Source organism: Felis catus, chromosome A1 (assembly GCF_018350175.1).
Source record: "Felis catus isolate Fca126 chromosome A1, F.catus_Fca126_mat1.0, whole genome shotgun sequence".
Taxonomy (NCBI): domain Eukaryota; kingdom Metazoa; phylum Chordata; class Mammalia; order Carnivora; family Felidae; genus Felis; species Felis catus.
Window position 1 is genome coordinate 17,688,538 of NC_058368.1, and position 22,053 is coordinate 17,710,590.

Below are 22,053 nucleotides of genomic sequence, written 5' to 3' on the forward strand. Positions count from 1 at the left end.
GGGCACAGTCGGTTAAGCATCCGACTTCAGCCAGGTCACGATCTCGCGGTCTGTGAGTTCGAGTCCCGCGTCGGGCTCTGGGCTGATGGCTCGGAGCCTGGAGCCTGTTTCAGATTCTGTGTCTCCCTCTCTCTCTGCCCCTCCCCCATTCATGCTCTGTCTCTCTCTGTCCCAAAAATAAATAAAAACAAACAAACAAACAAACAAATAAATAAATAAATAAATAAAAACAAAGTTTGCTGACCCCTGATTGAGATTCATGCAGTTAGAGCCTGAACCATCCAAGAAAACTTTATTCTTAATGATGTGATCACATCAGCAACAATTAAGATTCTCACTTTGATGATAGCTAAGGATTTGAAACTGGACAGGCTTGGGTTTCAGTCCTACCTATGGTGCTCTTGCATATTTTAATGAAGTTACTTATTCTCTTGGTGCCTATTTTCTCATCCGTAATACAGGGATAATCGCATACATAGTGCAAGATTATTGTGAGAATTTTTAAAAGATGCCATTTATCATAGTCACAAGGTAAGGCAAAGAGGCCAATGGGTAAGAATCCAATTACTATCTCGAAGAACATACCTTTTTGTGTGTTAGGTTATTTATTGGGCTTAAATCAACAATGATTGTATTACCTCAAAATTTTGTGGTTAAGGGATTCAGGCAGGGCTCAGCTGAGTGATTCCATTGTCCCTTACGGTATTGACTAGATGGACTGGTCTGTAGGCTTCAGATAACATCACTCCCATGTGAAGGGTAAGTGACCGAGCAGAGGACAGCTCAGGACTCCAGAAAGTATTCCAGAGACAAAGACTTCTTATGACCTAGCCTAAGAGTCACACAGTGACACTTCTGCCACACTCAAGCAAGCCTCTGAGGCCAGACTCCCCCCCTGAGTGGGAAAAGCCACAGAGAATTTGTGGCCATCATTAATCTACCGAGACTTACTTTATCTGCATAAAACAGTTTCATTAAAAGCAACCACCAAAGCAACAAGAATTGGATTCAGCCAAAGAACTGGAGGATTTAGGATTGCATGATGCTGGTTTACATTAGTTTCCAACTTGTCTTCAAATTGTTTTGGTAGCAGTTAAACACAACTTGTCTCTTCTAACAAAGGGGCTGGAATTCTCAGTACCCCCACTTTCATATTCTGGAATTGACCAGATTAGTTGAATCATCATTCTTCTCACACGTATAAAATGAATGAACGAAAGGCATTTTCCTTTTCCAAGGCAAAATAAGTGCAGTGTACCTGAAATTATAAAGGATGTTAGCCGTATTTGAGAAGTATTTTGATGGAAGCGGTAACCACCTACCATCTTTTTCCTTTCCTCAATGTGGAAACGTAATTTTTCCAATCCATTTTATTCCAGATGTGTTGGGCAAGAAAAAAACCCGTGATGATGAGGAATCCAGCCATATGTCATTGAGCAGATCCAAGTGGGTGGCTCTACCAAGAAATGCAGTAAAACTAAATTGGGAAAAGTGGAGCACGATCGGTCCTCATGGACTGAGCAGATGTAAGACCTGAAATAGACACAAGGGTCCCAGAGCTTAGCGGAGGCTGAAATTCTGTGCAACAAGCTAATGGTGTCACTTTCTGTGTCTTCTCGCAAACAGTAAAAACTTGAGAACTGCATTGGGGGGAAGATCTGAAGTTTTATGTCTGAGAAAGAATATCATTCTCCAAATGAGAAACATAACCAAAACTTCTTTTGGAAACTCTCTTCTGTGCAAATTTATAGGAAATTGTCTTTGTTAAGATTTATTTTTCTTTTTAAATATCACTCTCTGATATATAAAATAAATAGTTTTTTTGATAGTGTTTAATGTGTCTGTGTTATTCTAATGGGCATAGCTGGCTGGCTGGATGGGAAGATGGCCAGTTAGAATCCTTGTAGTCAACTAGGCCAAGAAACACTCAGGTTTTTTTAACCACAAGGTTTCATTTGATGAGAAAATCAGGTCATCAATGGATACTTTAAGATTAGCAGCAGGGGCGCCTGGGTGGCGCAGTCGGTTAAGCGTCCGGCTTCAGCCAGGTCACGATCTCGCGGTCCGTGAGTTCGAGCCCCACGTCAGGCTCTGGGCTGATGGCTCAGAGCCTGGAGCCTGTTTCCAATTCTGTGTCTCCCTCTCTCTCTGCCCCTCCCCCGCTCATGCTCTGTCTCTCTCTGTCCAAAAAATAAATGAACGTTGAAAAAAAAAATTAAAAAAAAAAAAGATTAGCAGCATTGTTTTCATTTCACAACAATACTTTCTAAAAGAAGAGCCATTAATCAGCAAGTAATACTTTTTTAGTTTAAATAAAGCAAGTTCTTCCTTTTTTTTTTCTGTAGGAATATGACCTACTTAAGAAAACTCAAGCACACTAATATCACTAAAATGTTAACAGTTAATTATTTAATATTATTATTTTAAAATTTAAACTGTAAAAATGGTTGAGTTTATCAGTTAAGATATAATAAAAGAAACTGGAAACCAAAGTTTGCTTTTCAGAATTTGCAATTGTTTTTTAAACATAGACTCTTTCATTTAAAATGTTTTGATTCTGATGTTGGTTCTCAGTGGGAAGATCTCAATTTGGCACATAACCTATATCCTCACACTGAGAATGCCATTCCTGAAAACCTAAGTTTCCAGGCATGGGGCCATCACGGGGCCCCTGGGTGGCTCAGTCGGTGAAGCGTGCAACTTTGATTTCCTCTCAGGTAGTGATCTCACAGTTCATGGGTTCCAGCCCCTCATCGGGCTCTGTTTGACAGTGCAGAGCCTGCTTGGGATCCTCTCTCTCTCCCTCTTTCTCTGCCCCTCCCCCACTCGTGCTCTCCTTCTCTCAAAAATAAATAAACTTAGAAAGGAATCATTGTTGGGGAAACCCCTCCATTGACAACAACCCATATTTATAGTATATAGCAGCTTACAAAATGCTTTTGCATAAATTGCCTCATTGGTTCCTCACAAGCCTATGAGTTAATTTTTCTCAGCCCACTCTATAGTTAAAGAAACTGAGGATCTGAAATGATAGAAGGTTTTTCCCTTTTCTCCCAAATCCCTGACCAGTCCCGATCCTCTCCCCTCCTTCACACTGCTCACCAGCATTATCTACTCTGGGCACACTGATTTGCTTCCTGCCTCCCACACAGCATGTTCTCTCTCACCTATATATGCTTGGTGGGTTTGGGTTGTTTGTTTAAATGCTTTGCTTGTCCAAAAATGTTTAACCCTGAAAGTCATCCCCAAACACGACAGCTCACATCTCTCTCCCCTTTTAACAACACCCTGCACAACACCTATCTGTAATGCACCATGGCATTTGTGTGATTTCCCTGTTTCTTCTCTAACATTTGCACATCTTAGGCATCCAAATGGCATATCAATACCTTGCATGCAGGGGCTGTGCCCTTCATTCACTCTCCGTCCCCTGAGTGCTGAGCATAATTCTGTGTACAGAGTAGAAGAGTACTTATGACTCAAATGAACAATCTGGAAATCTCTGTTGTCCAGCTGGGTGCCCCGGTTTCTTTCCTCTGCCTCAAATGCCCTCTATGCTTCCACCTTTCCAACAATCCTGAAGACCCAGCTCATGTCATCTCGTTTGTGAAGCTGTACTGAACCATCAGGGAGACTTTAGTCACCATCTCCCAGCATGTGTCATTTGGTATTTACATATCCGTCTCTCCCACCAAACTGCCAGGAACATACCCATCACGGCTTCGAATACCTCCCATATTTTCCCTTAATTGTTAATACCAGGAATTCTTAACCCCAGTAGATTGTAAATTCCTGTAGAGTAGAGAATATGTCTTCAGAGATATTCACAGGGTGAATGCAGTCTTTGGAAAGAGATCAGCACTAAAGCGTTGAAATCATCTCCGATGAAAAGCATTCATTCCCGAAGACGAATAATAAACTAACTCCACGAAGCCTTTTTGAAAATTGCTCAAGAATCTTTCAGAGGAAGTTGGTATGTTTATCCGAAGTTTTTTGTCATAAACTAATCATTACATTCATGACACACTTGGCACAATCCTATTGGAAGAATATTGATGGTGAGCAAGGATAACTGTCATGTGAATCATTTTCTTTACAATGAAAATGTCCAATGCAAATATTTCTCATAACTCTAGGATGGGCCTATTTATGAGCTCCATAAAGATATCACCTAATTTCTAGAATATATGGATTTTGGATTTCCGTGGCATATTTTACATTCAAGGATAATGAAAAGTAATGAGCTGAATATAGACTATTATATCAAAGTGAACAGGATGGTCATTATTCATTCCAAATAGCAGAATCTATTTTCATTACATCTTAGTGAATTTAGCCCACATATAATGATACATAATAATATCTAAGTAAATTTTGTGGTATGAAAATGTACTTAGACTTCTTGATCTCGAATGGCAGCATACATACACAAAAGCAGCCTTTACATTGAAATGAATATGGGAGTCAGAGCTCATGCTATAGAATAAGGATCACCTGGGAAACTTGTTAAATATACAGGTAGTCTGGCCTCAGTTGCAGAGATCTGAATCAACCTCTGTAATTTTAATAATAGCAATAATGATTCATACCAAAATTTGGGAGCCGATGGACTAGGGGCATAAACTCAAGTGGTCCTACAGTCTTGCAAGAGCTGATCGTACCCATTCCTCTTCCCAGCCCTGTGTTCAGTCACGACCCGTCCCTAACTAAGTCAGCCATGGTGGCAGTATTTATACCATGGAAAGTGGCAACTACTATGTTGCTAAACATTTACCAACACTCCACCAGATAAGAGATCAGAGCCTTGGTCTCTCTCCATAAGAGAATTTTTTGGACAAACCTTGATCCTGCTGAAATTCTCTGATAAACGTTGTTATAGGTATGGTAAGGAACTCAAAGTTCCCAAGTTGTCAAATTTAGTACTTGCCCTTAAAGAAGTGAAAATAACAAGACTCAAGCAAGTGAGTTAACAGTCATTTATAAAGCAAGGAAAACTAAAATTTCTTGTGTTGATGAAATTTTAAAGGATTTATGGCCAAGGTTCTACCCCAGATAAGGTGATCCAGGGAAAGATGCAGGAGGGGTTACCTATAGATCCACTTTGCCAACTTTCTCATATCTAATCAAGTCCAAGTGTCCTGTACCTTCCAACTGCAAGCCAACGTTAACTCAAATATGGGGACCTGATAGGAGACAGTCAATAGCACACATTCTGCCCTCCATCCTGGACAGGTTTAGGCATTTATGCTCACCTAAAAACAAACCAGAACTAGACAGGGACGACGCTCACTTAATACTTTATTAAGTACCGCAGGAAACACAGAGATTAAGCTGTTAGATTTGGATTCTTTCTGCTCTCCAGCATTACATGTGAATTTTGGAATGACTGGGTCAGCAACAAGTCACAGCAACGACCCTGAGACATATTTATGCTCTGAAGGCCTGTGTGCAGTGTCTCAGGGTGGGAAAACTACAGTTTTGAAAGAGAAACTATCTCGCAGTTTCAATCACTGATGGAAACAGAGTGATAAAAGCCTTCCTTAAAAATAACCGGGAGGAGCCAAGATGGCAGAACAGCATGGTAGTTTTTTGTGCATCTCACGTCCATGAAATACAGCCAGACCAACACTAAACCATCCTACACACCTAGAAAACTGATCCGAGGATTAACACAACAATCTGCACAACCTGAACCACAGAATTCAGCAGGTACGCGGGACAGAGAAGTGAATTTGGGGAGCGAGAAGCCATGAAAGGTGGAAACCGCTTTTGTGGGTGGAGAGAGGAAAGAGACCGGGGAGGGGGGCAGAATTCAGGAAAAGCACCCCTCCCCAAAAGCAGCTGGAGAGAAAGTGGAAAATTGGAAACAGCCGAAGGGACTAAACTAAAAAGGGAGAAAGGAGAAAGGAGAGGGTTTAAATTTCATTAAGACTGTAAACAAGGGGAGCGCAGAGTCTGCAGCTCAGTACCTGGTGGTGCTCTGGCGGGAAGGGCGAATCCTCAGAAACAGAGTGGGGTCCGGGAGGTTCTCGGGCCACACGGGGAAAAGCGGTTCCACTGCCGGAAGGACATTTGGTAGAGACTGTCGAAGCCACCTGGTTGCAGCAGACCCCGGAAGGCGGCCACATTCGCTGGTGCTGGAACAAGGTCGTTGAGGGTGAAGCCTGGTGCCCATAATCCCTGAAACGCTGCTGCTACACTGTCTCGCGAACTTTTCTGGGGCCGGCTGGCACCTGGCCGCAGTCTCGGGGCTCCAGCAGCAGCAGAGTCCAGCAGGCCTTCCTGGGTGCAGCCAACCTTTGGCCATTGCTCATTCAGCCATTGCTGGGTGAGACCCGCCCACAGAAGGGCGGAAGGGGTCAAAGCCGCAGTCCTTCGGAAGTAAGGGGCCCGGGAAAACAGCCGCATCTGAGACAAAACTCGGGAGAGAGTTGCTGCCTAGGGCTTGGTAATGGACAGTGAAGATGCAGCGAGTGGAGGAGAGCTGAAGACAGAGGATGGGTGCGCGATTGCTGATCCGGGAGAACAGACCGGGTAGCTGGATGGTGCCATTTTCGCCTCCCCCGCGCATGCGCATATGCACCTACGAGCACCGCAACACTCCACCCCAGGAGGCTAGCAGCGCCATCTAGTGGAGAACGGAGCCCTTACACTGAGCCCCGCCCAACTGGGCCAACCTCGCTCTTCAAGAATGTAAGTCTCACCGCCTGTTTACTTTATGGACTATAAAGCGCTTCATGGTCTGACTTCTAGGGGAAAACGAAGTAACTTCAATCCTATTTCAATCTGTTAGCAGGTCCATGTATTCAATTTTCTTTTTTTTTCTTTTTCACTTATTTTCTTTTTCTTGAATACAGAAAGAGAAAAAAATTCATCTTTATTTTAAATTTTTATTAAAAACATTTTTAATTTTTATTACTTTTTTTTTACTGTTGTGTAAGTTTTTTCAAATTCTATTTTACTTCCGTCGTTTTATTTTAGTCTATTACAGTGTATTCACCTTTTCAAATTTTCATACAATTTCATTTTTTTCTTTGTTTTCTTTTTTCTTTTTCGTTTTTCTTTTTCTTGAATGCAGAAACAGAAAAACTTCATTTTACTTTCAATTTCTATTAAAAATATTTTTTTAATTTTTTTACTATATTTTTTGCTTTTGTGTAAATTTTTTCAAATTCTATTTTACTTCCATCATTTTATGTTAGTCTGCTACAGGGTATTCACTTTTTCAAATTTTCAAACGATTTCTTTTTTTCTCTTTTTTAAAATCTTTTTTCTCTTTTTTCTTTTTTTCTTAAATACAGAAAAAGAAAAAAATTCATATTTATTTTTAATTTTTATTAAAAATATTTTTATTTTTTCTACTATATTCTTTATTTTTTTTTTAAATTTTTTTTTCAACGTTTATTTATTTTTGGGACAGAGAGAGACAGAGCATGAACGGGGGAGGGGCAGAGAGAGAGGGAGACACAGAATCGGAAACAGGCTCCAGGCTCTGAGCCATCAGCCCAGAGCCCGACGCGGGGCTCGAACTCACGGACCGCGAGATTGTGACCTGGCTGAAGTCGGACGCTTAACCGACTGCGCCACCCAGGCACCCCTATATTCTTTATTTTTGTGTTTATTTTTTCAAATTCTATTTTACCCCCATCATCTCATTTTAGTCTACTTCAGTGTATTCATTTTTTCAAATTCTCAAATGATTTCCTCCCCCCCCTTTTTTTTCTCTAATCTGTCAAACCACTTTCAACACCCAGACCAAAACACACCAAGGATCTAGCATCATTTATTCAATTTGTGTGTGTGTGTGTGTGTGTGTGTGTGTGTGTGTTTAGTTTTTAATTTTAATATTTTTTAAATTTTAATTTTTTTTAATTTCAATTTTTCTACCTCATTAATTCCTTTTCTCCCTTCAAAATGACAAAACGAAGGTATTCAACCCAAAAGAAAGATCACAAAGAAACGATAGCCAGGGATTTAACCAACACAGATACAAGCAAGATGTCTGAACCAGAATTTAGAATCACGATAATAAGCATACTAGCTGGAGTCGAAAACAGATTAGAATCCCTTTCTGCGGAGATAAAAGAAGTAAAAGCTAGTCAGGATGAAATAAAAACTGCTCTAACGCAGCTGCAATCATGGATGGATGCCGCGGTGGCAAGGATGGATGAGGCAGAACAGAGAATCAGTGATATAGAGGACAAACTTATCGAGAATAATGAAGCAGAAAAAAAAGAGGGAGATGAAGGCAAAAGAGCTCGATTTAAGAATCAGAGAAATCAGTGACTCATGAAAAAGAAACAACATCAGAATCATAGGGGTCCCAGAGGAGGAAGAGAGAGAAAGAGGGGTAGAAGGGTTATGTGAGCAAATCATAGAGGAAAATTTTCCTAACCTGGGGGAAGACACAGACATCAAAATCCAGGAAACACAGAGGATCCCCGTTAGATTCAACAAAAACTGACCATCAACAAGACATATCATAGTCAAATTCACAAAATACTCAGGCAAGGAGAGAATCATGAAAGCAGCAAGGGAAAAAAAAGTCCCTAACCTACAAGGGAAGACAGATCAGGTTCACAGCAGACCTATCCACAGAAACTTGGCAGGCCAGAAAGGAGTGGCAGGATATATTCAGTGTGCTGAATCAGAAAAATATGCAGCCAAGAATTCTTTACCCAGCAAGGCTGTCATTCAAAATGGAGGGAGAGATAAACAGTTTCCCAGACAACAAAAATGAAAGGAGTTTGTGACCTGTAAACCAGCCCTGCAAGAAATTTTAAGGGGGACTCTCTGAGGGGAGAAAAGATGAAAATATACACATAAAAATAAATAGCAAAAGCAACAAAAGATTAGAAAGGACCAGAGAACACCACCAGAAACTCCAACTCTTCAAGCATCATAATGGCAATAAATTCATATCTTTCAGTACTCACTCTAAACGTCAATGGACTCAATGCTCCAGTCAAAAGACATAGGGTAACAGAATGGATAAGAAAAACGAGATCCATCTACATGCTGTTTACAAGAGACCCTCTTTAGACCTAAAGACACCTTCAGATTGAAAATGAGGGGATGGAGAACTATCTATCATGCTAATGGTCAACAAAAGAAATCCAGAGTAGCCATACTTATATCAGACAATCTAGACTCTAAAATAAAGACTGTATCAAGAGAGGCAGAAGGGCATTATATCATAATCAAGGGGTCTATCCACCAAGAAGACCTAACAATTGTAAACATTTATGTGCCAAATGTGGAAGCACCCAAATATATACATCCATTAATCACAAACATAAAGAAACTCATCAATAGTAATACCATAATGGTAGGAGACTTCAACACCCCACTCATAGCAATGGACAGATCATCTAATCAAAAAAATCAACAAGGAAACAATGGCTTTGAATAACACACCGGACCAGATGGACTTAACAGATATATTCAGAACATTTCATCCTAAAGCAGAAGAATATACATTCTTCTCCAGTGTACGTGGAACATTCTCCAGAATAGACCATATACAGGGACACGAATCAGCCCTAAGTAAGCACAAAAAGATCAAGATCATACCGTGCATATTTTCAGACCACAACGCTATGAAACTCAAAATCAGCCACAAGAAAAAATTTGGAAAGGTAACAAATACTTGGAGACTGAAGAACATCCTACTAAAGAATGAATGGGCTAACCAAGCAGTTGAAGAGGAAATTAAAAAGTATATGGAAGTCAATGAAAATGATAATACCACAACCCCAAACCTCTAGGATGCAGCAAAGGTGGTCATAAGAGGAAAGTATATAGCAATCCAGGCCTTCCTAAAGAAGGAAGAAAGATCTCAGATACACAACCTAAACTAATGCCTTAAGGGGCTGGAAAAAGAACAGCAAATAAAACCCAAAACCAGCAGAAGGCAGGAAATAATAAGGATTAGAGCAGAAGTTAATGCTATCAAAACCAAAACAACAGTAGAACAGATCAATGAAACCAGAAGTTGGTTCTTTGAAAGAATTAACAAAATTGATAAACCACTAGCCAGTTTGATCAAAAAGAAAAAGGAAAGGACCCAAATAAATAGAATCAAGAATGAAAAGAGGAGAGATCACAACCAATACAGCAGAAATAAAAACAATAATAAGAGAATATTATGAACAATTATATGCCAATAAAATGGGTAATCTGGAAGAAATGGACAAGTTCCTAGAAACATATACACTGCCAAAACTGAAACAGGAAGAAATAGAAAATTTGAACAGACCCATAAACAGTAAGGAAATCAAATTAGCAATCAAAAATCTGCCAAAAAACAAGAGTCCAGGGCCAGATGGCTTTCCAGGGGAATTCTACCAAACATTTAGGGAAGAGTTAACATCTTCTCTTGAAGCTGTTCCAAAAAATAGAAATGGAAGGAAAACTTCCAAACTCTTTCTATGAAACAAGCATGACCTTGATTCCAAAACCAGACAGAAACCTCACTAAAAAGGAGAACTATAGACCTATTTCCCTAATGATCTTGGATGCAAAAATCCTCAACAAGATACTAGCCAACCAGATCCAACAATACATTAAAAAAATTACTCACCATGACCAAGCGGGCTTTATACCTGGGATGCAGGGCTGGTTCAATATCCACAAAACAATTAACGTGATTCATCACATCAATAAAAGAAAAGACAAGAACGATATGACCCTCTCAATAGATGCAGAGAAAGCATTTGACCAAATACAGCATCCTTTCTTGATAAAAACCCTGAAGAAAGTAGGGATAAAAGGATCATACCTCGAGATCATAAAAGCCATATATGAACGACCCAATGCTAATATCATCAATGGGGAAAAACTGAGAACTTTCCCCCTAAGGTCAGGATCAAGACAGGGATGTTCACTCTCACCACTGTTATTCAACATAGTATTGGAAGTCTTAGTCTCTGCAATGAGACAACACAAAGAAATAAAAGGCATCCAAATCGGCCAGGAGGAGGCCAAACTTTCACTCTTTGAAGATGGCATGATAGCCTATATGGAAAACCCAAAAGATTCCACCAAAAAACTGCTAGAATTGATTCATGAATTCAGCAAAGTTGCAGGATATAAAATCAATGCACAGAAATCGGTTGCATTCCTATACACCAACAATGAAACGAAAGAAAGAGAAATCAAGGAATCGATACCATTTACAGTTGCACAAATACCCATAAAATACCTAGGAATAAATCTAACCAAGCAGGTGAAAAATCTATACACTGAAAAGTATAGAAAGCTTATGAAAGAAATTGAAGAAGACACAAAAAAGTGGAAAAAGATTCCATGCTCCTGGATATGAAGAACAAATATTGTTAAAATGTTGATACTATCCAAAGCAATCTACATATCCAATGCAATCCCTACCAAAGTAACAGCAGCATTCTTCACAGAGCTAGAACAAACAATCCTAAAATTTGTATGGAACCAGAAAAGACCCCCCAATAGCCAAAGCCATCTTGAAAAAGAAAACCAAAGCAGGAGGCATCACAATCCTGGACTTCAAGCTGTATTACAAAGCTGTAATCATCAAGACAGTATGGTACTGGCACAGAAACAGACACTCAGATCAATGGAACAGAATAGAGAACCCGGAAATGGACCCACAAACGTATGACCAACTAATCTTTGACAAAGCAGGAAAGAATATCCAATGGAATTAAGACAGTCTCTTCAGAAAGTGGTGCTGGGAAAACTGGACAGTGACATGCAGAAGAATGAACCTGGACCACTTTCTTACACCATACACAAAAATAAACTCAAAATGGATGAAAGACCTAAACATAAGACAGGAAGCCATCAAAATCCTCAAGGAGAAAGCAGGCAAAACCCTCTTCGATCTTGGCCGCAGCAACTTCTTACTCAACATGTCTCCGGAGGCAAGGGAAACAAAAGCAAAAATGAACTACTGGGACCTTATCAAAATAAAAAGCTTCTGCACAGCGAAGGAAAAAATCAGCAAAACTAAAAGACAACCGACAGAATGGGAGAAGATATTTGCAAATGACATATCAGATAAAGGGTTAGGATCCAAAATCTATGAAGAACTTCTCAAACTCAACACCCAAAAAACAAATAATCCCGTGAAGAAATGGGCAAAAGACATGAATAGACACTTCTCCAAAGAAGACATCCAGATGGCCAACCGACACATGAAAAAATGCTCAACATCACTCAACATCAGGGAAATACAAATCAAAACCACAATGAGATACCACCTCACCCCAGTCAGAATGGTTAATGTTAACAACTCAGGCAACAACAGATGTTGGCGAGGATGCGGAGAAAGAGGATCTCTTTTGCATTGTTGGTGGGAATGCAAGCTGCGGCACTCTGGAAAACAATATGGAAAGGTTCCTCAAAACACTAAAACTAGAACTACCCTATGATCCAGCAATTGCACTACTAGGGATTTATCCACGGGATACAGGTGTGCTGTTTCAAAGGGACACATGCACCCCCATGTTTGTAGCAGCACTATCAACAACAGCCAAAGTATGGAAAGAGCCCAAACGTCCATCAACTGATGAGTGGATAAAGAAGATGTGGTATATATACAATGGAGTATTACTCAGCAATCAGAAGGAATGAAATCTTGCCATTTGCAACTATGTGGATGGAACTGGAGGGTATTATGCTAAGTGAAATTAGTCAGTCAGAGAAAGACAAAAATCATATGACTTCATTCATATGAGGACTTTAAGAGACAAAACAGATGAACGTAAGGGAAGGGAAACAAAAATAATATAAAAACATGGAGGGGGGCAAAACAGAAGAGACTCATAAATATGGAGAACAAACTGAGGGTTCCTGGAGGGGTTGTGGGAGGGGGGTGGGCTAAATGGGTAAGGGGCACTAAGGAATCTACTCCTGAAATCATTGTTGCACTATATGCTAACTAATTTGGATGTAAATTTTAAAAAATAAAAAATAAAATAAAAAAAATGACTGTGGCAGGGGCATCTGGGTGGCTCAGTTGGTTAAGCATCCAACTCTTGATCTCAGCTCAGGTCTTAATCTCAGGGTTGTGAGTTCAAACCCTACATTGAGCTCTGTGCCGGGCGTGGAGCTTCTTTAACAAAAAAGAAAAAAGAAAAATGGCAGAGTGGACTAGGTCTTGATTTACAAGGAATTACAAAGGATCAGTCCTTCAAAAGAGTAATAAATACACAAAAAATATTCTTAAGGGTAGTATGTAATCTAAACACTGTGTGGGATCACATACATTGATCATCTATGCCAGCTTTGCTGGTACAGTTATGATTTTATAAAATTCTATTTTCTCTAATAAAAGATTTCTATTATTGACTGACTAAATGGGATTAAGGCATATTTTACAAAAATTAAGTAACCTCACACACACACACACACACACACACACACACACAACCTTTCCCAGTTGGTGTGTCCTAATTTGAGATTTGGAGAATATGATCACCGTGTTTATAGAATTCACGATAGATGCCTTACAGTTAGGTATATGTTCCAAAGTAGACTTTTTGTTTTAAAAGTGAGAACTTGCACACGAACACCCCCAGTGTCTTAGTGCAAGACTTATTTCTCGGCCCCTGCCTTCCTCTGAATCACACCCTCTACCTCTCTAAAGCTGAACATCTATTGAATTAGGCAGAGGTGAGCAGCCTCAAATGTCACAAGAAAGGTTAATCGATGCTTGTGGGGCTACAGGTTAACCTATGGAACTAAGCAAAGAAAGGAAAAGTAAGAGATGTATAATAAAAGCGTGGGGGAGAACTAGAGTATGTCCCAGTTTTGCTTGCCCCCCCCCCCAATTCTGGTCCCTCCTTAATAAGAGTCATTACCTGTAGGAGTGGGTCTCTTAGGGGAGGAGGTCTGAGAACTTAGGAAGAACACATGGGGACAAACTTATTACAAGGCATGGAGATCGAACTCTGGGTGGTCCTCGCCCGAACCCCGCGCAGCCCTGTGGCGCTTAAATGGAACAGATGCCAAGGAATAGCCCAGGCAGAAATGGCTTCCCCACATCTTATTTTCCGTGAGAAATTTTCCATAACGTTTTCCAGTTTTCCTCCTAAGACGCACAATGTGCGGCGATAGTAGGGCCCGATACTCACGAATCCACCATGCCCACCCCCGTGGGACACCTTGAATTACCATGTTTTAAAAGAAATAGCATTCTTCACTTAGATATTTAAAAGATTTTATCTGGAAAGGGGATAGGAAAAAAATCAAGGAATGAAAAGCAATCTATATTAGCAGTTTCTCAAGTATATTCTATTTTGGGAAAATGTATTTTACACCCTCTTATTTCAAATAATATTGCATGTGAGCATAAGAGACGCTCTGAGATATCCTACAGTTAAAATGATCATCCTTAGAAATAAAAAAAAATGTTTCTTATGTTAACATACACTTAATGTAAAATTTACCATCTAACCATTTTGAAGCGTGTGGCTCAGGGGTATTAAACACATTCACATTGTTATGTAGCTGTCACCACCTCCGTCCCCAAAACTCTTCCCATCTTGTAAAACTGAAACTCGGTACCCATTGAATACTAACCCCACATTCTCCCTTCTCCCTGGCAACCAACGTTTTATCTTCTGTCTCTGTGATTTGACTACTGTAAGTACCTCATGTAAGTGAAATCATACAGCGCTCGTCCTTTGGTGACTGGATTCTTTCTTTTAGCACGATGACCTCAAAGTGCTTCCATGTTGTCACCTGTATGAGAACTTCCCCCCTTTTTATTGCTGACTAATATTCCACTGTGTGTATGGACCCCATTTTGCTTAGCGGTCATCAGTTGATGGACACATGTTTTAGCTCCTGTGAACACGGGTGTGCAAATATCTTTTTGACACCTGGCTTATAAATTCTTTTGGGTATATACCCAGAAATGGATAGACTTGGTTTCAATTCAACATTTCCCAATTGTTCACTGCAGAACCCTTCAGTTTACATTTAAAGAAAACAGGACCCTGTTGATATTGAGCCTCTATTAACACACAAGAAACTCATGTTCTCCAGCCCCCTAGTTAGAATGTCAGTCAGATATCACTTTTTGTTTTCTTTAGAAAAACAAACAACCTCCTTCTCCATATACAGCTTTCTATACAAGGATGCTTTACCAGATAAGCTCACTTCTGAAGTAATCAGGTCCTGGGCGAGAGCCAGGCCACCGGCATGCAACTGGACATGTGAGATCACCAGAGCAAAGCACTCTTGTTCAGAAGGGAGGCAAGCCCAGCTCCTGTTGCCGGAACCGAATGGTTTTCCCTGCAAGGGTGGCACTTCTACTCCAATTCCAAATGTGACTCCTTGACAATTTATAACGGAAGGCATCGGTTTCCTTTTCTGGGGGGTTTATTATCTAGCACAGGTGCTCTATCTTTATTGCCCATTTGCTATTGAATTATATTTCATAACTTTTTCTTGCCAAATGACTCCTAAACATAAATTCTCAGTACGTTAACACTTCACCCCAAGTCCTTCGCAGCAATCTGCAGAACACGTGGGTGCCGAGACTCTCAGTAATAAAAGGAAAGCTGCTAACGTAGGACATAATCATATATTTTAAAGGAGCAGATGGATCGTAACCCCAGTTCTGCAGGAAGCGGGGTGTGCTGACCTTCATGGTTTACTCGCTGGACTTTCTAGAGTCAAATGTTACTTACCACCAAACAGATCTCTTTCGTTCCCTTTGTGTCCTGAAACTCTCCCTGGTTCCAAGTTTCCTGGTATTTGAGGTGAGCTTCTCCTAGGGTTTCTTCAGTGTCCACTCTGCAATTGCCAAGCCAAGGAAACATTAGCAAAGGGGAGGAGTAGAGAGGTCTGTGCTGCAGCACGGGAAGCAGGTCTGTGAAAGGGGAGCACAGCAGCACCAAGAACTGATCCCTCAAAGAAACTGGCATCTGCCGGGGCTGCTCCAAAGGGTTGTCAGGGCCTTAGCGAGAGGAGTAAGCTCTTTCCTGCACTATAGACATGCCATCTCCATAACTGTGCTGGACACCAGGGCTTCAAGCTAGCCTGTGGAGAAACTACCCTCCCGAACGCATGGTTCATTTCCTGCAACATGGTTCCCTCCAGACAGCCAGGACTCCTACCCCGAGTCCCACCTCCTGGAGGGCCCTGTTCCGGCCACCTTTCGGCCAGGCTTCTCTATGGGGGACAATTCTGAGCACCTCGCCTGTGCCACCCCCTGCTTCCCCACCCCACTCTGTGTACCAGGATCATGGGGTTCCCCATCCAGGGGCTCAAGTCACTGCCAGCCTGCAAGGAGCTCTTCCATGGAGATAGTCTCTGGAGGACCCATTTGTAGACCTGAGAGGTGGCCAAGGAGCGGCTGCTTGCAGGACAGGAAGAAGCTGGGTTTGGACAGAGCTTAGACAGGCCGGTAGGAGTAGGACGCACACTCATGGGTGAGGTAACTTGCAGCGAGGGACAGAGCTGAAAGCGAGAGGAAAGTGGGAGCAGGTATACATGTGTCCTCTTGCCCCCAAGCCCTGCAAATGATGGAGGTGGACCCGCTGCATCCATCCTATTAGGCATCATAGGACACTGGCCAGGAGACATCTCCATACACTAAAAAAAAGGCCTCTTTGCTTTGATGGATACAGTAAATAATTATTAGTATAAAAGCCACCAGCCCGTAACGTGTAGTAGACTCTGTGCGAGGAAGTTTACGTGCATTACCTCCTTGAATGAACTCAGATGTAGAAGGACTAATATCGGTCCCATTTTACAGACGAAGAAATCGAGGCCAATAGAGGTGAAGTAATTTTCCCAAGTTAGCACAGGTCATAAATGGGGGGCCGAGGTGCAAACTCCAGAATGAGATCTCTATCCTGGGTGAGTGACGAGAAGCAGAGAAGGCTGAACAGACGCAGGCAAGGGTTTGGTTCCTGAGATGCGGGTCATCTGTAAACACCTTGGAAGGAGTCAGGGAAGAAGAAGAAACACTCATAGAAGATGAGCCGGCTTGGAAGGGGGAGAAGCGAGTCAGAGGCCCAGGATACATTGCTGCCAAGAGCTGGGGGCTTTGTGGAGGCTGGATAAAAATACCAGCTTCTCCTCTGAGCAGAGCCCATTCCACCCACCGATGATCTGAAGGCAAATTCTCCATCTCATTGCACAGCACACCTCACGACCTGTCAGACCAAAACAAAAACAAAAACAAAAACAAAAAAGGGGAGAAAGATTCACATTTTAGATATTAATAAATAGTTGGCCCTAAATGTTTGTAGTTCAAAGGTAGAACTGCCCCCCTCCCCCGCCTTTTTTTAAACTAAAATATAACTGGAAAATCTAGGAAAGGCCCTTGTCGCGGGCACTTTCACACAGTCCAACAGCTGACGTCTGTTTCTGCCTGTGGTCTAGTGTGTAGAAGCCCTGAAGGATGTGTAGGGCTGAATTTCCGCAAGAGAACTTACAGCCACCAGATCGAGGCACTTAGGGATAAACGTCTTGGATGTAAACTATTTAATAAAGAACTACGTTTTTTATTAAGGTCCACTTAAAGTCAGCTTGCCAACTTTTAGGAGAAATGAAAAGTAGTGAAAAATGACCACATTGGTTTAAACGTATCTTCTACTTCTTTCTTAATTGTGGAGGAGGCTTTTAAAGCATCTGTGTGTAAATGAATGAAGAGGCCATCATTTTCCAAATACATAAGTTTTAGGACAATGAATGAGCAGAGGGAACGCAGGTAACGTGGGTGCTGCATGTAACAAAAATGAAGCACAAAGTGCATCATACTCTCTTGTTACTTTGCAGTTTTGCTCTTGATGTTATCTTGTCCCTGTTTGTTCTCCATTAATGAGATCACTATCAAACACTCTTTCTTCCTTCTCTGAGTCACTCGTCTGACCCTACCTCTCTTGATAGTTGCTAAAAGCAAAAGTAACATATCCAGAGGAGAAAAATAACTTGTTTTCAGAATGAGAAATGAATACAGCAGGAAAGAAGGGGCACTCATTGAGCATTTCAGTGGGCCTGCTGGCACCTGACCACTGACAGAAGATTCTAGATCTGTCTGTCCTTTGGAGCACTGTTCCTCACCAGAGGCACTTTATATATGTTAGTATTTTGTAAGCCCCACAACACTCTACCTGGATTCCTACCCCTGTTGTACAGTTAAGAAAATGAAGACTCATTGGTTAATATATTTTTATTTCATGATAACTTTAACCTTCTTAAACTTGCATTTTATTTTAACATTAATTTTTCAAACATACCAAGGCCTCAAAAGCGGCTTGTTAAGGTGCAAAAGTAGGGATGAAAACAGAAACATTAATACTCCAACTCAGAGTAACTTCACGATAAAGAATAGTGGGGACATCCTCAGTGTAAATACAGAATTTGACTCTGCCTGTGTTGGGACAGTGAATCTGTAAATGAAGATTTTTCACAAGCATCCAAGGAATGACAAATATCTGAACATTGAATTTTATTGGATTCTCTTTTTGTTTTTTGTTTTTTTTAATTTTTTTTTTAATTTTTTTTTTAATTTTTTTTTTCAACGTTTATTTATTTTTGGGACAGAGAGAGACAGAGCATGAACGGGGGAGGGGCAGAGAGAGAGGGAGACATAGAATCGGAAACAGGCTCCAGGCTCTGAGCCATCATCAGCCCAGAGCCCGACGTGGGGCTCGAACTCACGGACTGCGAGATCGTGACCTGGCTGAAGTCGGAGCTTAACCGAACCACGAGATCGTGACCTGGCTGAAGTCGGAGCTTAACCGACTGCGCCACCCAGGCGCCCCAATTCTCTTTTTGTTTAACAGGAGTCCTTAGCACGTTTTCTTTTAAGAAACCTTGTTATGTTATGACATTAACCACTGATGCTTTTCCATCACTTTTCAAATAAAGAAAAATTGCTTTTATGAGAAACCAAATGAGTTGCTCCAGAACTTTCCAGCGCAAAGCTAGTGCTCTTGTTTCTATACGTAGCACGGTCTAATGGCACACGGGCTTTGAGAGTAGATGACCTTTTGTAAATCCCAGCTCTGCCACTTACTACTTTTGTGACTTTGGGCACATTACTTTGTTTTTTACTTTTTAATTTTTTTTAATGTTTATTTATTTTTGAGAGACAGAGTGCAAGCGGGGGAGGGGCAGAGAGAGAGGGAGACACAGAATCCGAAGCAGGCTCCAGGCTCTGAGCTGTCAGCACAGAGCCCGATGCGGGGCTCGAACTCATGAATTGTGAGATCATGACCTGAGCTGAAGTCGGATGTTTAACTGACCGAGCCACCCTTGTGCCGTGGGGGCACATTACTTTGGACACAACGTGTCTTTACTCCCCTTCCCTTACGTGTAATGTGGAGATAATATTTATCTAATATTATAGATTTGTTATGATGATGAAATGCATGTACAGAGCTAAGCATCATGCCTGGGACATAGCAAAGACTCAATGAGCACTAGCAATCATCAAAGACAAAGAAAAGTCCAAATCCATAAAGGGTTCTCAGCATCACACTCTTTGTGAATACACAGGTACAAATGATAATAATTTTGAACTCGGAGAAATTAACCTGTTATTTAACAGGTTGGCCAAAGCCTTTATCAAATGGAGCCATGGATACTGCACACGAGGAGGAGGATAATGACTACTACACGTGCTGCTGGCATAAACTTTACAAATGGATGAAGGTGTATGTCATATGATACGGGATTATCTGGTCTGTGTCCCAGGTTCCTGAGATGGAGCTTCTAACCTTTTGAAATGTCCTGAGTGATAGGAATATTTGTCTTATTCATGGTGGGCCCATTGGGTCCCTACCTAGTTCAGGGATGGGGACTGGCCCTGCCAGAAAGACCTACCACATAATCAAATGTTGGGGCTTTGAGCCATGTGATATTAGAAGCACCTCTTAGGAAGAGAGGGAGGGCTGGAGATCGAGTTCAGTCACGTGCCAGCGGTTCAATCAGTCGTGCCTATATGACGAAATGCCAATAAAAAACTTTAACCATCGAAGCTTGTTTGGGATGTTTGGTTGATGGGCGCTTTTATGTGCCAGGACAGTGATATTCTGATTTCACAGGAAAAGGACATGGAAACCCTGCATTCAGGATTGTCCCAGATCTTGCCCTATGTGCTCCTTCCTTTGGCTGGCCCTGATTTGTGTCCTTTATAAAAAAAACTTTGATCATAAATATAGAGCTTTTCTGAACTCTATGAATTGTTCTGGCAAATTGTCAAAACTACGGAGTCATGGGAACTCCTGAATTTGTAGGCAGTTGGTCAAAAGTCTAGGTGGCCTGAGGACTCCGAAACTTGCAGCTAGCATGTGAAATGGGGCAGTCTTGTTGGGGACTCTGAGCTCAACCCGTGGAGTGTGCATTAACTCTGGGTAGTCAGTATCAGAAATGAGTTGCCATATTGTACCGTAGAAACAGATCTTGGCATATGCACGCTATGTGCACTGAGTAGAGGGGCTTGAGGATTTTTTGACCTATTCGACACTGAAGCGATGATTTAGAAAAGGAAAGGTTTTTTTAGTTAAGGATTCTTTTATGAGTATGATTCTTTTACAGTATAGACTGGAGGAAATGTGTTAACATCAATAATGTCAAAGGGTGAGCTAAGGGCTCAGCGAGGAAGGGGCTCTGTCACCATCCACTGAACACTTGCTCAGTTGTCAGTCAACAAATGACTCCTCACCTTCATTCCATGGTGATGATGACAGGGACAATTGTAAGGCAATCAAATCAAACCCACAGAAGAAAGGTACTTTCAGTCTGTTGTGCAAATAGATTGCAAGCGTACTTCTCATTCTGAAATTCCCTGACTGTCAAAGGAGAAGTTGCTTCACATCAGCCTCTGAAATTAAAGTAATGATAAAAACCAGCTCATAATGACACTTACAAGGCCAGCAAAAAATATTTATATGGTTTCATGAAGGTAATTCAAATGTCATAGTTCAATAATATATCAAGAACTCTGAAGAGCCCAAACCTGTCACTTCAGAGGTGAAATTTCAAGATGTTACTTCTGAAGATATATTAGGATTTTATAAGAAAGCCAATATATGATAGACTATATATATATATATATATATATATATTTGATAGACTATATATATATATTTGATAGACTATATATATATATATATATATATATATATATATATATATATAGTTGATAGTTGTTGTTGTTGTTGTTGTTAAAGTAGGCTTCATGCCCAGCATGGAACTCAATGCAGCTTGAACCCATGACCTTGAGATCAAGACCTGAGTTGAGATCAAGAATCAGACATGTGGGGCACCTGGGTGGCTCAGTTGGTTAAGTGTCCAACTCTTGATCTCGGCTCAGGTCATGATCTCACGGTTCATGAGTTTGAGCCCCACATCGTGCTCCGTGTTGGCAGTGCGGAACCTGCTTGGGATTCTCTCTCCCCTCTCTCTCTGCCCCTACTCCACTCTCATGCTCTCTGTCTCAAAATAAATAAACTTAAAAAAAAAATCAGACACGTAAACAATTGAGCCACCTCCACCTGATGCAATAAGAATGGAAAAAAAAAAAAATCACTCTCCAGAGTCGAATGCATCACAGTGCAGATTAGGAAAAAGTAAGCTGCTTTATCCCAAGCTGGAATACTCATAAGCCCGTGAACTTTATGCCTGACAGTGTGCCAGAAGTTGTCTTCAGTGAGAGATCTCTCCAGGAATTTCGAGTCCTTGCCTTATCCTGAAAAACAGTTAACAAAGTCACAAGTCACTTGCTTTCTTTTTGAGTTAGCTGCTCTTTCTTTTGTAAAACATAAAGAATACCAAAACAAAAACAACAGCAACAACAACAGCAAAAAAACAAAACCAAACCAAAACAAAGAAAACAAACCACACCATACTGAGTGTTAAACCTCTTACTGCTAACCCGGATACAGTGACATAGGAAATCTTATCCATTTAACTAATGTGGATTTATCGCAGTTAAATTATTCTCATTAACAATAGCAATGACATTTGTTTTACATTTATGTAAGATTGACAGTCTGATTCCTGGATGCCTATTAACTGAGGCTCAAAGTTGCAAACTGCCGGGTAGGG

The 22,053-nt window shown here is 41.0% G+C and overlaps 1 long non-coding RNA gene across 2 annotated transcripts in view; it reads right to left on the minus strand.

Moving 5' to 3' along the window:
- The window catches only part of LOC111559741, a 33,223-nt gene extending 12,213 nt beyond the window's left edge, over positions 1 to 21,010 (minus strand). The window contains exons 1-4 of one of the 2 annotated variants that reach the window (XR_006594181.1): positions 20,669 to 21,010; positions 16,696 to 17,150; positions 15,678 to 15,783; positions 1,323 to 1,533 (exon numbers count right to left, since the gene is read on the minus strand). This is a non-coding gene — a long non-coding RNA (uncharacterized LOC111559741). Of the gene's footprint in view, positions 1 to 1,322; positions 1,534 to 15,677; positions 16,450 to 16,695; positions 17,151 to 20,668 lie in introns of both variants that reach the window. The other variant, XR_002740879.2, reaches the window with a different exon arrangement.
- Positions 21,011 to 22,053: the final 1,043 nt, after the last annotated feature.